The sequence below is a fragment of the Eubalaena glacialis genome, chromosome 11 (assembly GCF_028564815.1).
Source record: "Eubalaena glacialis isolate mEubGla1 chromosome 11, mEubGla1.1.hap2.+ XY, whole genome shotgun sequence".
In the NCBI taxonomy this organism is placed as follows: Eukaryota; Metazoa; Chordata; class Mammalia; order Artiodactyla; family Balaenidae; genus Eubalaena; species Eubalaena glacialis.
In genome coordinates, this window is record NC_083726.1 from 48,186,526 (window position 1) to 48,205,254 (window position 18,729).

General features: G+C 35.3%; 1 protein-coding gene across 3 annotated transcripts in view; it reads right to left on the reverse strand.

Moving 5' to 3' along the window:
- Positions 1-18,729, reverse strand: part of CNOT2 (CCR4-NOT transcription complex subunit 2) — a 113,719-nt gene that overhangs the window by 79,593 nt on the left and 15,397 nt on the right. The window contains exon 1 of one of the 3 annotated variants that reach the window (XM_061206057.1): positions 14,150-14,170. The exons of the other annotated variants lie outside the window; for them this stretch is intronic. The gene's annotated coding sequence lies outside the window, so the exon portion shown is untranslated. Of the gene's footprint in view, positions 1-14,149; positions 14,171-18,729 lie in introns of those variants that run through there. 3 annotated transcript variants of the gene reach the window in all.

Sequence of the window (18,729 nt, forward strand, 5' to 3'; positions counted from 1 at the left end):
TTCTCAATCTGTAAAATAAAGTGATCAATTTAGATGAATTTTTTAACGTGTGCAGTTCCAAAATTTTATATTTTAAATGTTCTGTGTCAAAGTAATCCATTTAGGAAAGTGGACAATTACAGTTGATTTTTTTCCATGTTTTCTTTTTTCCTCCCACTTTATTGCTCAATAGTACTTTACAACAGGGCCCAAATATTTTGGAGGTTGGGAATGGTATCTAAATAAAAGATTTTAGGGACTTCCCTGGTGGTCCAGTGGTTAAGACTTCGCCTTCCAATGCAGGGCGTGCAGGTTCCATCCCTGGTCAGGGAGCTAAGATCCCACATGCCTCGCGGCCAAAAAACCAAACATAGAACAGAAACAATATTGTAACAAATTCAATAAAGACTTTAAAAAAAAACAAAAAATGGTCCACATCAAAAAAAAAAAAAAAAAAAAAAGATTTTAATTTGGTAGTCTTTACCAAACTCAACTTTAAGCTACAATGTGAATTTGGTCAGGTTAAGAGAGTTGAACCCGTTGGGCAGGTTTTATTTTCTGATATAGAGGACATTATATTCCAGGTTGGCTATTAATTAAAACACACTACCAGATGTGACCAATTTCACTGGAGCTCAATAAAAGCTGAAGTAAATGCACTTAGCATTATCTTTAAAATCTTAGGGTTTCTCAAATTCCAGAACTATGTTAAGCAACATTTTCTTGTTAGTAGGTAGGCTGTAGTTACAAATATTTTATGAACTATTTTCTGAACTAATTTTTGGTTCGATCACATAGATAAATGTTTTCAAAATTCTGAGTTGATGACTTGTGTTACATATAAGAAACGTGGGCAGACAAAATAAAAATAAACAAAACTCAGGAATTTCTGTTTTATACCAAACTCAGTCTGGGAAAAATGCCACATCAACTAAATATAGTTTTTCTGAATGTTTTAATAATACATGTTTCAAGAGTCTATGATTAACATGTAAAATGAAAAGTTGCCTATATTTACAAAGGAAAACAAATAAAAATAAATCAACACTATTCTTTTGAAATCAATTTACTCTCTGGTTGTCATAATTTAATGTTTTGTAACTTAATTTTGTGTGTCTTCTATTCTCTGTACTGGTAGCGTTCCTGATGCACTATTTCTTACATATCTGTGTAGTTCTGTCACATGTATTTCAAGGAGGCTTCTAGGTCCCTGACGCATGGAATTTACTGAGTGATAGACAGTAGATCTATCTGTCTAAAAGGCCCAGCATCTCGAGACAGAAATTTTCTACTACCAAGTCTAAAAAGTTCCAAATAAAATGAAATACAAGAGTCCTACTGAACATAAATGACAAGAGTTCAATAATTTCTGAACCACAGGCTTTCAAAAGTTAAAAGCTCCTAATTTGTTTTAGGCTTAAATGAAATTAGGGTCCAAAATTAAGATAATTAGGGGGTCCTCCTAGCCTTCCTGCGGCCTGAAACTTACATATGTGTTTATACAAGTTGCTTAAACTCTGTGTGATTCACAGAAGACTCTGTGTGTTACTTCTTATTAAGATAGTAATATCTACAAAAAGTAATATTAAAATAGTAATATCAAATAAGTTTGTGAAATTTACAATACATAAAACCTCATTTAAGTAAACAGTTGTTTGAATTAATTAGAGCAGACTACCAGATGTGAACAATCTGAACGTGTAAATGGCCAAACTATTAATATTAATACTTACTAATTTTCTGCAAGTTTAGAGCTAAAGAAAGTATTAAAATTAATGAAATGTTTTTGAAACTTTCATTACAATTAGATAAAAGTCCACAAAGGTTTCCAAGGATTGAAGTAATTATTGCCAAAGCAGTCCCTCTAAAATAAGACCAAGTAATATTAGTCTCAGGACTTCCCTGGTGGTCCAGTGGTTAAGACTCCGCGCTTCCAATGCAGGGGGCACAGGTTCAATCCCTGGTGGGAGAACTAAAATCCCACATGTCACGCGGCGCAGCCAAAAAATTAAAAAAAAAAAAAAAAAAAAAAAATAGTCTCACACTCTATTAGAAGGGACATACTGGTTCTATTACTTCAACAAAGGAACTTGTGTAAGTTATAATCTGTAAGTCGAATTCCTTAAAATATATAACAGCTCCTTTCTTACTCTCCTCGTAAAATGGCTATAAGTTCATTAAATATTGTTATTTTACATCAGCAATTGAATATGGCACATGGAACCAGAAATCTGAAAACTTTAATGCTAACAATTTTTATAGGTAATACATACACATTTTTTCTCATAATTTATATAAGTTGTTCATTCTGATAGGGTAATATTAAAAACTGACTAGTTCATATCAACTATTTAGACTTAATTATTAAATTCATGACAACTGATTAAGCTCACCAAACTACCTCATTAAAAATTCGCTCTTAACATAAATCTAATAAGTCAGTTATATATTAAAATAAATTTTTAAGATCGCAAAACTAATTTTTTCCAGTTTTCATAAGAGTATTAAAATAAAGCTTAAGGACTTCCCTGGTGGTGCAGTGGTTAAGAATCCGCCTGCCAATGCAGGGGACATGGGTTCGAGCCCTGGTCCGGGAAGATCCCACATGCCGCGAAGCAACTAAGCCCATGCACCACAACTACTGAGCCTGCACTCTAGAGCCCGCAAGCCACAACTACTGAGCCCATGTGCCACAACTACTGAAGCCCAAGTGCCTAGAGCCTATGCTCCACAACAAGAGAAGCCACCGCAATGAGAAGCCTGCACACCGCAACGAAGACCCAACGCGGCCAAAAATAAATAAATTAAATTAAAAAATAAAGCTTAAGTAAAAAGCAGAAAAGAATAATTACACTCCTCCATTTAAAGAAGATAACATAGTGAACACTAACTAAGTAGACATTCTCCCAACTCCTCAAAGTTTATTTTTTGTAAAACACAAAGGGGCAACTACTGGTACACTGTTTCTGGAGTGAAAGTCAAGGGAATAGCCACAGATGCTCTGCAAAGCACTGATGCATGACTGTCTAGGGCACTAACACAGAGAGGAAGAGACAATAGGCATATTTATAGAGGATAGAAATAGGCTAAAGGATTTACACTATTTTTAATCACAGGATGCACATCAGAATCACCGAAGGTTTTTTTTTAAGAAATATTAATGTCCCCTCCCTTGCCCCTACTTTAATTAATTTGTCAGGGATGGAACCTGGTCAGCAGGTGCTTTTTAAAGTGCTCCAGGTGATTCGAATGTACAGCCAAGGTTAAGGCTGTCGGGTTAAGACTTTATAAGAAAGTGAAATTCAAAAATGTTTTCATCTCAGTGTAAGTACTAAGCAAAAAGAAACATTATATAAGTTGAAGGTGGGGCTTCCCTGGTGGTGCAGTGGTTGAGAATCTGCCTGCCAATGCAGGGGACACGGGTTCGAGCTCTGGTCTGGGAAGATCCCACATGCCGCGGAGCAACTGGGCCCGTGAGCCACAACTACTGAGCCTGCGCGTCTGGAGCCCATGCTCTGCAACAAGAGAGGCCGCGACAGTGAGAGGCCCACGCACCGCGATGAAGAGTGGCTCCCGCTTGCCACAACTAGAGAAAGCCCTCGCACAGAAACGAAGATCCAACACAGCCAAAAATAAATAAATAAATAAATAAATAAATAAACAAATAAATTTATAAATTGAAGGTAGTATATAAGAGACTGTACAGTTCCTATGCATGCCAATGCACCCTTTCCTTGCCTCTTACTCACTCTACCTCTGAGAAATAATGCTGGGCCTTAAACATTAATTTTTACACTGTTTTTTAAGCACAAGATTTCTTTTGTTGAAATACATACATTGTAAGTGCAGAAGCAGATAATCAGAAGAAGCAGATTACAGTAAAACTTCTTTATTACAAGAAATTTCTAATAAAAAAAGTTCCTCTAATATATTCAATACTTAGGTTTTAAAAATATGTCCACTATCTTAACATTTCTTCCTAGAAATGTAATATTAACTATCATTTGCCAAGCATTAGGCACTTTGCACTAAATACTTTATGCATAATTTCTTTCAACCCTCAAAATAATTCTATAAGGTAGATATTACTGTCCCTTTTTTACAGATGAGAAAACAAACTCTAACAATAAGGAAATAACACAAGGTCAAGAGGTAGTTAACTAAGCTGGAAGTAACAGGGCCAGAATTTGAGCTCACGTTCACTTAACTTGAATTCAATCTTTACATACATATATGTATATGTATATATACATATACACATGCACACACATATATCTCATACCAATTATGGTTTCATGAAGAAAATGTGATACATATATTTCTTCATGAAACCGTAACTGGTATATCATATAAATATCATAGATATATCATATACATATATCATACCAATTATGGTTTCAAAAAAAATGAAATCATTTCTGGAAATTCCAGCTGTCAAATAATACGTCTATTCAGAAGTCTCACTATTCTTCTATAAGAAGGAAATCAGCAATGGGGTGACAAGTAAAAGACATTAATCAGCTGGAGATTCAAAGTTCAGAAAGACCCCTAACAGGAAATAAAGTACCCACAATATCCTTTCACACTGAGCTTTAGACCCTAAGCAGAGAAAAAACAGGCACTGTGTCACAAGGCAAACAGCTAAATTGTTTTGTTAAAGTTTTAAGGCTACCAGATTACTATCGTCAACCGAGGTCTCTGTGTCTATCTCAGTCACAGAAATGAATAAATTCAATGTACCTTATCTTTATACAATTCTCTAAGAAGGAAGCTTCAAAATTCCTTAAAGAAGTCCAGTTTCTACATCCTTCTGAATTTTTGCAAATGTTTTCTACTTTTTAAATGGTCTCTCTACAGCAGACACTCCTGGTTGACTCCCTAACAGTTCAGTCCTTCTCCCTGTGACTGCCATAGTTGTTCAGTGGTTCAAGCTTTCCCACATGACTTAAGAGGAAATGTTGATTGATTTAAGTAAATATGATAATGCTACCCAACCACCCCCATGCCCCTGTCAGTAAATGATTTGTGTAAGGGCATTTGAACCAACTCTGGCCAGTGAGATACTAGGAGAAAGAGGAGAGGAGAAATCTGATTGTAGGATTTTAGGAAAGGAGAGAGAGACAGCCCCCTTTGTTCCCCTAGATGTTGTTATATCAGACTATCACATTTAGAACTACCTACCATAGCCATCTTTCAACCGCAAGAGAGCTAGCTTGGGGAATTCCCTAGCGGTCCAGTAGTTAGGACTCTGCGCTCTCACTGCCAAGGGCCCAGGGTTCAATCCCTGGTCAGGGAACTAAGATCCCACAAGCCCCACGTGTGGCCAAAACAAACAAACTAAACCTGTGGAGAGTTAGCTTAAGGAGAATCTCACGCTCTAATAATGGCAGAACAGAAAGATGAAAAGAATTTGGCTCTGGCCTTAATCACTTAGCTGTTGCATTAACCAACACACAAATGACCATTCCTCCAGAGACACGAGAAAAAAAATTTTAGTCAGTTGAACCAAAAGCTTCCTAAACCTTTAGGCTTATCCACACCTAATCCTTTAGTAATTTTTAAACCATTTTATGTAAAGTCTTTCCAAGGCATCTACCTTACTTTTCCAAAGCATATACAAGCAGCTTAAAACAATAGTTCTTTCTATACTCATATTTCATTAGCTTAGATCATACTTAAACTAAAAATTGTATTAACACTGGCATAAAAACAGCTGATTCTTAGGCATATACCTAGCCTAGTAGGGGGAAAGGTACACGAGTAAGCTAGAGTAGTTCACTAGCTTAAGTGCTCAGAATACTCTGAACTACAGGAATTGAAAGCAATGGTTTAAGAGCATGTCAGTTCAGTGGAGGCTTGTTAAGGACATACATCACCAACACATCTCTGCATATGACAGATTCTGTATATAACAAACATATATTCTTCCTCTATGGGAGGTGGGGGGTGGGGTGGGGAGGAAGTTAAAAAGTCCTACAAAAAAGCCTAGGACATATGTTTCCAGGAGAGAAGATTAGAGTAAACCTAGAGTCAAAGAAGTAGGAGTATGAGTCTACTTAGTCTCAACTCCGGCCAGGTAGCACTGTAGTAAGAGAACACAGAAACTATAAAGAACATTTACAACCTTTAGTTGTTTTACTGCTAATGAATTAAGAATAATGACAAAACCCCACAATTCAAAAATTTCAGGCAATACAGACAAAATGCACTATTTGCTTAATATGCGTAACAGCCAAGTTCCATTTTATCATACATCCTATTAAGAATATCTATAGCAGTGTGCCATTGATAAGGGATATTTGTATTCCCTTTTAAGAAATACTAGCTAAACAAATTATTTCAAGTAGAAATTTACCAGACATTCTGGAACAATTATTCAGTATTAAAACAGCCAAATATCCTTGATACTAATAATCATATTCTTTTCTAACTTCCAAAATTATTTAAGGAGCTTTACTATATCCCAGGTAGTAAATAAAGACTCAATTAGAAATGCCCATAAGAAACAAAGAACAAGAGAATTTATTTCTGTAATAAAAACTCCATTTGTACAGACCCTGGGGTCAGAAACCATGTTTCCAAATTATTCTCCACAGAGTTATAAAGCAATGAATAACACAAAGTTACAGTAACATTCACATCTTTAATAGTAATATTCATTCATTGAGAAATGTATTTAATATTTATTAAGCACAATTTACGTTTACCTAACACACAGTACACACTAAATTAACTGTCTTTGCAGACTAGGACTTCCCTGGGGGCGCAGTGGTTAAGAATCCGCCTGCCAATGCAGGGGACGCGGGTTCGAGCCCTGGTCCCGGAAGATCCCACATGCCACGGAGCAACTAAGCCTGTGTGCCACAACTACTGAGCCTGTGCTCTAGAGCCCGCGAGCCACAACTACTGAAGCACGTGCACCTAGAGCCTGTGCTCCGCAACAAGAGAAGCTACTGCAATGAGAAGCCTGCGCACCGCAACGAAGAGTAGTCCCCACTCTCCGCAACTAGAGAAAGCCCACGCACAGCAACGGAGACCCAACGCAGCCAAAAATAAATAAATAAATTTATAAAAAAAGAAAATGTCTTGCCAGACTGATAAGAGCAGGAGTTTTTAACCTGGGTTCTAAAAATATTCAGTTTGTTGGGAATTCCCTGGCAGTCCAGTGGTTAGGACTCGGCACTTTCACTGCCGTGGCCCAGCTTCAATCTCTGGTGGGAGAACTAAGATCCTGCAAGCCATGCGGTGCAGCCAAAAAAAATAAAAATAAAAAATTCAGAGTTTGTTGATCGAACGCAGAGGGTATGAATTTGGATGGAAAAAAGTTACATTTTTATTCTACTAACCTCTAATTGAAATTTAGTATATCTTTAATTAAAAATGTAAGTAATACAGGGGGGTGGTGGTGGTGGGATGAATTGGGAGGTTGGGATTGACATATATACACTAAGATGTATGAAATAGATAACTAACAAGAACCTGCTGTATAAAAAATAAATAAAATAAAATTCAAACATTCAAAGAAAACAAAAAAAAAGTGATAATCACCAAAAAGACCACAAATAAAGGATATGGAGAAAAGGGAAACCTTGTACTCTGTTGGTGGGAACGTAAATTGGACAGCCACTGTGGAAAACCGTATGGAGGTTCCTCAGAAAACTAAAAATAGAACTACCAATGATCCAGCAATTCCATTTCTGGGTATTTATCTGAAGAAAATAAAAACACTAATTTGAATAGATACACACACACCCTTGTTTATAGCAGCATTACTTACAATAGCCAAGATAAGGAAGCAACCAAAGTGTCCATCAACAGATGAATGGATAAAGTAGAAGTGGTGCACACGCGCGCACACACACACACACACACACACACACACACTAGAATACTACTCAGCCATAAAAAAGGATGAAATGTTGCCACTGGCAACAACATGAAAAATGAACCTGGAGGATATTATGCTTAGTGAAATAAGTCAGACAGAGAAAGACAAATGCTATATGTTATCACTTATTGTGGAATCCAAAAATAAAACAAAGGAATGAATATAACAAAACAGAAACAGACAGAGAAGAAACTAGTGGTTACCATGTAATTCTATGGGGAGAGGGAAGAGGAGAGAACAAGAAAAGGATAGGGAATTAAAAGGTACAAACTAGTAGGTATAAAATAAATAAGCTACAAGGATATATTGTACAGCATAGGGAATATAACCAATATTTTAGAGTATCTTTAAATGAAGTATAATCTATAAAAACTTGGAATCACTGTTGTACAACTGAAACTAATATATTATAAATCAACTATACCCCAATTTAAAGAAGTGTTAAAAAAAAAAGTAAGCAACAAGCCACAGTGGTATTAACCGCACCTGTGATTTTGTTACCATTAGAAACTACAGATATTTTCAAAACACTTCAGTTGCTTCAAATCTCAAATTTTCATTTATGTTCATTACTAGCCTAAAAATTACTATACACCACTGGACATTGTTGATATGCACATTACTGAATTTATTTATTTGATATTTTAAAAACCATATTCTAATATAACTTGTGTCCTCATAAGCACGTATATTTAATTTTGAACACCTAAAATATTGAAAAAGGGTCGACATGTGTCACCAGAGAGCCAAAGGGGTTCATGGCCCAAAAAAGGATAAGAACACCTGGGTCAGAATTTCAGGGCAAGAAGAATAAGGTTGTTTGCAGAGGATAACAGAAAGCACAGCAAATTAAGGAAAAGAAAAAGCCTCACAGCATATTCAGTTGAAACTTCTTGTTTTAAAGATAAAGAAATTGTGGTCTGGTGGGAGTGTTGAAGGTCACACACACAGCTAAATTAGTGACAGAGCCAGAGAAAACAGAATCCAGGTTTTCTGGCTCAGGATCCAAGGCTAAATGAACTTTGATGTGACTTGGCTATAACAAAGCAAGACAGGGCAAAGACAACTCTGCACAAGACACAATTCTTTGCACTGAATGCATAGAAATAGCCCAAGTACCTGAATATTCCAAATGTTATTAAAATGTATTGTTTCTCCCACTTTTCCTGAAACATGTACTTCTTGGTCTATTTTCCCACTTTATAGAGAGACAGGGTAAAGTGAAATTTTTACTTCCCTCCTGATCTATGATAAGTACAACAGCATAAGCACAACAGTAGATATCGAATAACAGCTAGTATCAATATCAAGGAAACAACAGAAAGCAGAGACTGTGGCAAACTGGAGAGTCTGTGAACCACCTAAAGAAGGTAGCTGCTACTATTCAACTCTAGCTAAATGCTATCAAGAAAAGAACCGTCAACTCAGAATTCTAGATGGAACAAAAGTATCCTTCAAAAAATAAAGGTGAAATAAATACATTCTCAGATGAAAGAAAACTAAGATAAATCATCATGAGCCAACCTGCTCTAAAAACAGGAAGTTTTTCTGGACAAAGGTAAATAATGAAGCTTAGAATTTCCTGAATGAAAAACAACAAAAATGGCAAATATGTGGGAACGTATACTAGACCAGGAAACGGCAAACTTTTCTGTAAAGGGCCAGCCTGATGATAAATACTTGAGGCTTTGCAGGCCCAAAAGTCCCTGTTGTGATTAATCAATTCTGCACTTACAGCACAAGAGAACCCACAGACAATACATAAACTAAGAGCTGTGGCTGTATTCCAATAAAATTTTATTTATAAAAGCAGGTGGCACGCTGTATTTAGCCGATATCATAGTTTGCCAATCCCTATTCTTTTCTTAAATTATTTAAAATATGTGTGATAATTTAAAGGAAAATTTACATCACTGTCTGAAGGGGTATATGAACCATGTAGACATAATATGACAATTACAGCATAGATGATGTGAGGAACGGGAACTACATGGTGACAAGATTATAAACTCTAATAACTGTAGTGTGTTGAGTTGTGTACCAATAAAGATATATTCAGTTTCTAACCCCTGGTATCTCTGAATGTAACAATATTTGGAAATAAAGTCTTTGCAGATGAGGTCAAATTAAGAGGAGGTAATACTCAATTTGCGTGGGCCCAAATCTAATGACTAGTATATCTTTCTAAGAAAAAAGGAGGACTTCCCTGGTGGCGCAGTGGTTAAGAATCCGCCTGCCAATGCTGGGGACACAGGTTTGAGCCCTGGTCCGGGAAGATCCCACATGCCGCGGAGCAACTAAGCCCGTGCGCCACAACTACTGAGCCTGTAGTCTACAGCCTGCGAGCCACAACTACTGAGCCCGTGCGCCACAACTACTGAAGCCCACACGCCTAGAGCCCATGCTCTGCAACAGGAGAAGCCACCACAATGAGAAGCCTGCACACCACAACGAAGAGTAGCCCCTGCTCGCCGCAACTAGAGAAAGCCCGCATGCAGCAATGAAGACCCAACGCAGCCAAAAAATAAATAAATTTATTTAAAAAAAAAAAAAAAGAAAAAAGGAAATAGAGACATAGAGACATACACAGAGGAAAGATAACCAAGTGAAAATGAAGGCAGAAATAGAAGTGATGCAGCTGTAAGCCAAGGAACATCAAGGACTGCTGACAACAACCAGAAGGCAGAAAAAGCAATAAAGGATTCTTCCCCAGAGCCTTGAAAAGAAGCATGGCCCAGCTGGTACCTTGATTTCAGACTTCTAACCTCCAAAACTAAGACAGAACATGAATAGTCTTAAATCTGCTAAAAAAATTGAATTCACACAGTTATCCTCCAGGTCAAGATAGTTTCACCAGTGAATTCTTCCAAACATTTCTAAAGAAGAAATAGTGCCAATGTGACACAATGTCTTTCAGAAAACAGATGGGAGGGATTATTTCGTAAGTCACTTTTATGAAGTTAACATTACATTGATACCAAAACCAAAGACAATACAAGAAAAAAAGTCTTAAAGACCAATATTCCTCATTTTTTGCAAAAATCCTCAACAAAATATTAGCAAATCAAATTCAACAAAATACCCAAAGATTAATAAATGACAAATGAATAAACCTTATTCTGGGAATATATTTGCTCTCCCTTCTTTTCTCAGTTTCTTTAAATAAGATAAATTCATATGAAATAATAACAACATATTGTTGGGTTTATAAAATATTCAGCTGCAATATGTACAACAATAACAGCACAAAAAAGAGAGAAGAGGGAATAGAGCTATATAGGAATAAAATTTCTGTATCTCACTGGAATTAAATTAGTACATCTGAAGTAAATCCTAATAAGAAGAATACAGTAAGCCCTAGTGCAACAACAAAAAATAATATAAAAGAATATAGTGTAAATAACATTAAAGGAACTAAAATGTTATAGTAGAAAATCACCACTTGATGCAAAAGAAAGCAGTAAAGCAGGAACAAAACAATAAGCAAGACATGAAAACATACAGAAAATATAGCAATATGGCAGACATATATTCCACTACATCAATACCAATATTAAATGTATCAATGAATGATTAAAGAATCCAATCAAAATGCAGAGTGTCAGACTGCAAAAATAAAAATAACACAACTTAAATGTCCATCAACAGATGAGCGGATACACGATGTGGTGTATATACATACATACATATATATGGGTGTGTGTGTATATATATTCCCACATATATATAAGAATATACATATATATGAATATTACTCAGCCATAAAAAAGAATGAAATAATGCCATTTGCAGCAACATGGATGGACCCAGAGATTATCATACTAAGTGAAGTAAGCCAGACAGAAAAAGACAAATATCATGATATCACTTATATGTGGAATCTAAAAAAATGATACAAATAAACTTACTTACAAAACAGAAATAGACTCACAGACATAGAAAACAAACTTACCCTTTGATTACCAAAGGGGAAGGGGGGGATAAATTAGGAGTTTGGGATTAACAGATATACCCTACAAAAAAATAAAATAGATAAATAAGGACCTACTATATAGCACAGGGAACTATATTCAGTATCTTGTAATAACCTATAATGGAATAGAATCTGAAAAACAATATATAAACACACACACACACACACACACACACCCCCCCACCTGAATCACTTTGCTGTATAACAGAAATTAATACATTGTAAATCAACTCTACTTCAATTAAAATAATAATAAATTAAGAAATACTTTATTGCTAAAAAATGCTAACCATCATCAGAGCCTTCAGCAAGTCATAATCTTTTTGCAACAGTAACATCAAAGATCACTGATCACAGACAGAATAATAATGAAAAGGTTTAAAATATTGCAAGAATTAACAAAATGTGACACAGAGACACCAAGTGAGCAAATGCTGTTGGAAAAACTGGCACCAACAGATTTGCTCGACGCAGAGTTGCAACAAACCTTCAATTTGTAAAAAAACAAAATATCTTCGAAGCACAATAAAAAAAGGTATGCCTGTATTGGTTGTTTCCCCTCATGATCACGTGGCTGACTGGGAGCTTGTGGCTTGCTGCTGCTGCTGCCCAGCATCACTAGAGAGTTTCCTACCATATATCGCTAGCCTGGGAAAAGATCAAAATTCAAAATTGTAAGTACAGTTTCTACTTAATGCATATCAGTTTTGTACCACTGTAAAGTTGAAAATTCAAGTCAAACAATCATAAGTTGGGGACCGTCTGTAATAGATTTTATAATAGTTTAATAAAAGAGTTCAGCAAGTTTGCAGAGTACAAAACAAATATGCAAAAATCAACTGCATTTCTATATACTAACAATGAACAATCTGAAGATGAAATTAAGAAAACAATTCCAGTTATGAAGCATCAAAGAAAATGAAATACTTGGGAATGCATTTAACAAAAGAACTACAAAATTTATCTTCTGAAAACTATAAAACATTGTTGAAAAGCCTAAAGATCAACTATATAAATGGAAAAGACAGTACAAAGACCAGAATACATAGATGGCAATACTCCCCAAACTGATCTACTGACTCAAAACAATCTGGCTTCTTTGAAGAAACTGACAAGTTATTCCAAAAATTCAAGGGACTCAGACTAATAAAAACAATCTTGAAAAAGAACACAGTTGAAGGATTCATTCTTCCAGACTTGGAAATAGATATAGCAACAAAAAAAGTATTCAAAGTCTAGAAATAAACGCTGACATTTTATGGTCATTTCATTTTAGACAGAATGCCAAGATAATTCCATGGGTGAAAGTATAGTCTTTTCAACAAATGGTGCTGGGACAACTTAATACCCACATGCAGAAGAATCAAGCCTGACCCCCTTTCTCACATCACATACAAAAATTAATTCACATGGGCTGTAAACATAAATGCATGAGCTAAAACTGTAACACTCTTAGAAAACAGAGGGATAAATCTTCGTGACCCTAGGTTCTTCAACATGACGGCATGAGTAACAACAAGATAATATGCTGGATTTCATCAAAATTAAAAACTTTTGTGATGAAAATATACCATTAAAAAAGTAAAAATAAAACCCAGAGAATGGAAGAAAATATTTGAAAATTACATATTCTAGTTAGGAATCTGTACCTAGAGTATACAAGGAACTCTTACAACTGGTTGATAAAAAGACAAACTAGTTTAAAACTAGTTTAAAACTAGACAAAGGATCTGGATCCGAATAGACATTTTTCCAAAGAAGATAACACATATTTGTAGCCAAATATGTACACAAAAAAATGTTCATGTCATTAACCACCAGGGTAATGTAAATCAGGTATCTACAACATACACAGGAGGATGACAACAATAAAAATGACAAATAATAACAAGCATTAGCCAGGATTTGGAGAAACTGAAACTCTCACATACTGCTGGTGGAAATAAAAATGGTACAGCTGCTTTGGATAACACTCTGGCAGTTGAAGAGGTTAAACACAGTATCATCATTTGACCAAACAATTCTACTATGTATGCAACCAAGAGAAATGAAAACATACACAAAATGAAAATCTACACAAAAACTTATACACAATATTCATAACACCATTATTCATAATAGTCAAAAAGTAGAAACAACAGAAATGTCCATCAACTGATAAATGAATAAATGGGATATATCCATACTGTGGCATATTCTTCAGCAATAAAAGGATTAAGATATTGCTAAATGCTTCAACATGTATGATCTTTGAAAACATTATGCCAAGTGAAAGAAGCCAGTCTCAAAAGACCATGTATTCCACTTACATGAAATGTGTAGGATAGGGAAGTGCGTAGAGACAGAAAGTAGATCTGTGGTTGCCTGAAGCTGGGCGGAGGTGGGAGTTGAAAGAAAAGGGGAGGGCCTGCTAAAGGGTATAAGAGTTCTTCCTGAGGTGAGAAAAATGTTCTAAAATTAACTGCGGTGGTGGTTGCAAAGCTCTGTGAAAATACTAAAAACCACTGAACTGCACATCTTAGATGGGTGAGTTAAAACGTGGTATGTGAATTATAACTTAATAAAGCTGTTAACACTTTAAGACTGCAAATCAGGCAAGGATGTCCCAGGCAGTACAATTATTCAAGAAAGAGAAATGAACAAACAAAAAAACATAGATTGGAAAAACAGAAAAAATAAATCTTCCCTATCTGCAGATGGTACGGACTGCCTGAGTAAAATATGCTAAACAATCTACAAAAAAACTCCTAGAACTACTATGTAAGTTTTACAAGGTCAAAAGCAAGATCAAGATATGAACAAAATCCTCCTTCTGTATGCTAGTAATAGCTAGTACAGCTCCAAATAGTTTCCTCAAAATTACACTCAGGCATAGATATGAGATACATAGTTATAAATCTAACAAAACATGTGCAAGTTCTGTATGCTGAAAACAACGAAACACTGATGAGGTAAAAGACATACTATGTCTAAGAATTGGAAAGCAATATAATTAAGATGTCAACTCTCTTCTAATTGATCTATAGATCAATTAAATACAATGCCAATCAAAATCCCAACAGGATTTTTTTTAATAGATAAACAGATTTCCATTAGTCATTAGGGAAATCCAAATAAAAACCACAATGAGATCAAACACACAAGAATGGCTGCATTCACGAAAATAGACAAGTATTAGAGAGGACATGGAAAAACTAGATCCTTCATACATCGCTGGTGGGATGTAACATTGCTCTAGGTGCTGGAGATACAGTCAAGATACTAAGTAAAAATAAGACAGGATAGATACCTGCTCTCATGGAATTTTCATGTAGCTAGCAAATAATGAACAGAAATGATATTTTATAGTGATAAATGTTAAGCCAGACAGAGAGTATTGTGATATTGCAAAAGGTATACTGGATAAAAGTAATAGGAATTACTTTCTGAGACTACAATTGATAAGTCGTCATCAAAAGGATGAGGTGGGTGGGTGTGGGGGTGGGGGTGTGTGTGTGTATGTATAAAAAGGCTCACCTGTTCAATAAGGACTCAAAAGTATTTTCTCCTATTTATCATCTTATTAAATAAAATGGTTTTTCTCTCTTTATTAAACACATGTAACTAACCAAGGGATTTTAATCTACAGAAAATGACCACTATTACCATAAACTGATATACTGTTTACGAAAAGCCAAGAACACTAATTTTAATTAGGTTTGATTTTTGAAATACTGAAATAACGAACACACTCCTATCTTCATTGATTCCCTTGGGGTATAAAGCACTCAGGATTAAGAACCAAAAACCTAAATGAAGATATTTCTAGTCTATCGGAATGCCTAAAAACTGAATACTAGTTTTTAAGAATCTTAACTCATTTTTTTCTATCTTCAAAGGCACAATTTATTATCTGTCCCACTTTAATTACCACGTATAACCCCACTTAATTTCCACTTTCTACTTGTTCTATTAACTTTTCTTCTACATTACACATTGTCAGACTGAACCGTCCTTCTTCCTGTTTTCATCTAATAACTTTTTCCTACTGATTGTGCAGTTAAACAGTTATCAATATTTGGTTTAAACAGTTATCAATAAGACAACAAATCAATTAGACTTATCCTGTAAAAACGGTTCTAAAAAATGTGACATATTGGCAAACTAAAATTTTGTAGTGAAAAAACCACCAAAAGATATCCTTCAAAATTTGGTGTCCTTATTCTCAATTTTCTACATACCATATACAAGCAGCAAAACCTACTATTATTCCCCTAACATTTTAATTTGTTCTTTCCAAGCCTAATTTGATACAAGCACAATCAATGTTTATGGTCAAAATATAAAATTTAATAACCTTTTAGTTATTTAGATAAGTTTAAAACTATCTTCTGGCCACAAGCACACACTACCGATTTAATTTGCTAAAATCCACATTAACTCTCCTCAGTTCCAAGGCCAAATAAAAATATTACTGCACTCAACAAACATACAGTGGATTTAAAATCATCATCATCATCATCATCATCATCAATCTCAAAAGTCCACAAAAGTGAGGTGGAAAAGTATGTCCTAGAAAAGTATCTGCTACCTAGTAGGCATTAATTAAAATTTGCTGAATGAATAAACGGTATGTGAAAAGCACCTACTACAAAACGTAACTGAAAAAAACGTTAGCTTCCTGGTTGCTTACTCCCCACTAGCATATTACTCTTTGAAATAATTATCCACCAATAATGAAGAGTTGATATTATTGGTCTTTTTCCCCCTTCTTTATATTTTACTAAGCCTTCCAAGCTGTTAAAAAATTTTATGACTTATTATTTTTATTAGAATTTTAATTAGCAGAAATTTTGTGACCTAAAGCAGCGGTCCCCAACCTTTCTGGCACCAGCGACCGGTTTGTGGAAGATAATTTTCCCACGGACTGGCGGGGGGTGGGGGTGGGGGGTGGGGCGGGGAGATGGTTTGGGCAGTAATACGAGCCATGGGGAATGGCAGATGAAGCTTCGCTCACTCACCTGTCGCTCACCTCCTGCTGTGCGGCCTGGTTCCTAACAGGCAGAGGACCAGTACCAGTATGCAGCACAGGGGTTGGGAACCCCAGACCTAAAGTAAACTAATCAAGACCTTAATCACTTTCATTAGATGAAACTTTTAGTAAGCATAAACATGTGTTTCTTCAAACTACTAATGAATACTAATAAAAAATACAAAACTGCAACTACATGGGTAGGCACAATTTTGTTAAGTAGGTAAAAAGCAGATGCTAGACACCACCGCCCAAAAAACACCATTGAATTACACTCCCATTTTTACAAGAGCCTAGTATGTTTGCTTTACATACAATGTTTATATACAACACCTTTAATACTTCAACAATATTCAAAGTTAAGTATAATTACCTCCAATTTAGAAAAAAGGAAACTAAGCTTCAGAAAGGTTAAGTAACTTGCCTATATGTATAGGATGGTAGAACAAGGACAAGGTTTCATGTCAAGGTCATTTAGCTCTAAACCTTGTACATTTTTTACTATTAAATCACACCTTCACATAATCGATACACAAATTTAAGTCTAGCAACACACACAATCTGGAAGAGGATTTAGCATCCTCATGATAGAGGAAGAAATGCAGCTAAACTGTGGAGGGAGGGATACTCACTGTACCAAATACGCATTCATTCAACCAACATGTTTTTAGGCCCAGTTAGAACAGCACAACAAAAAACTATCCAAAAGAAATGAGTGATTGATACATGAAACAACCCTGAGGAAGCAAAAATATTACGTTGAGCAAAAGATGTCAGGCACAAAAGAATGCATACTGTACAATTCCATTTGTTCAAACCTCTAAAAAAATTCTAATCTACAGTGATAGAAAGCAAATCAGAGGTTTGCCTGTGGCTACAAATGAAGACTGCCTGCAATAAGAACTCTGGGTGTGATGGGAATGTTTCTATCTGGATTGTGGTGATGGTTACACAGGTACATAAATTTGTCAAAACTCTTGTTAAAAAACCTTAAATGGCTGTCTTGTATTATATGTAAACTTCCTTGACAAAGTTGATTTAAAAATAAAAATGGTAAGAAAAAACCTTGAAAAAAAGAAAAAGAAAGGCATTAGTTCCTATAGATATCAAAATGAAAATGGGTCCTGCCCTGAGAAAGCAAAATCTTAATAGGAGATACATGTAAATATATTTTAAATCTTCCTAAAATATTTAAGTAGCATATTAATGTGCTTAAAAAAAAATCTTAGTATAATAAACATTTGACAGAAATGAGTAATAGTCATACTAGCAGCATTAGCTTCCTTGTTCTTAACTGCCCTGTCCTCTTACTACAAGATTTAATTCAGCCAACTAAAGTTTCCTTACTAAGTTACAGTTTTTCTGCAAGGAATTTAAATCATATATGAATCTTCAAATGTTATATATTTTTGTAATCTACTAATTGCATTACACTTGCTTCCCAATTTAAGAGCTAGTTCTATAGATATAAGAAATGCTTTTTAAATAAACATAGAAGCCACACTTAGCATAATTCAGAGTCATAGATAAATACGGAACTTCTGGTATTCCAAAAGAAACAGCACAGTGATTTTCAAAATACAGACTCCAACAGTGGGCCATGAAATCAACTGAGTCAAAACTACCATGTTTAAAACATGCTATATAATAGAAAACATCTGAATGCATCTTGCAGTAAGGAAACTGCTTTCTGAGGTTTGTTGTTTTTTTTTTCTTTCAGTCACACACGTGTGCATCAACACTCAACCTGAATCCACACTATGGATCCTGGTTTAAGGGGGAAAAAAAAAAGTGAATGCCTCCAGAAATATGCTAGAGCAAGAAGAACAACAGTGTAAAGAAAAGTCATAAGCTTTGAAGTCAAAGACCTAAGTTTTT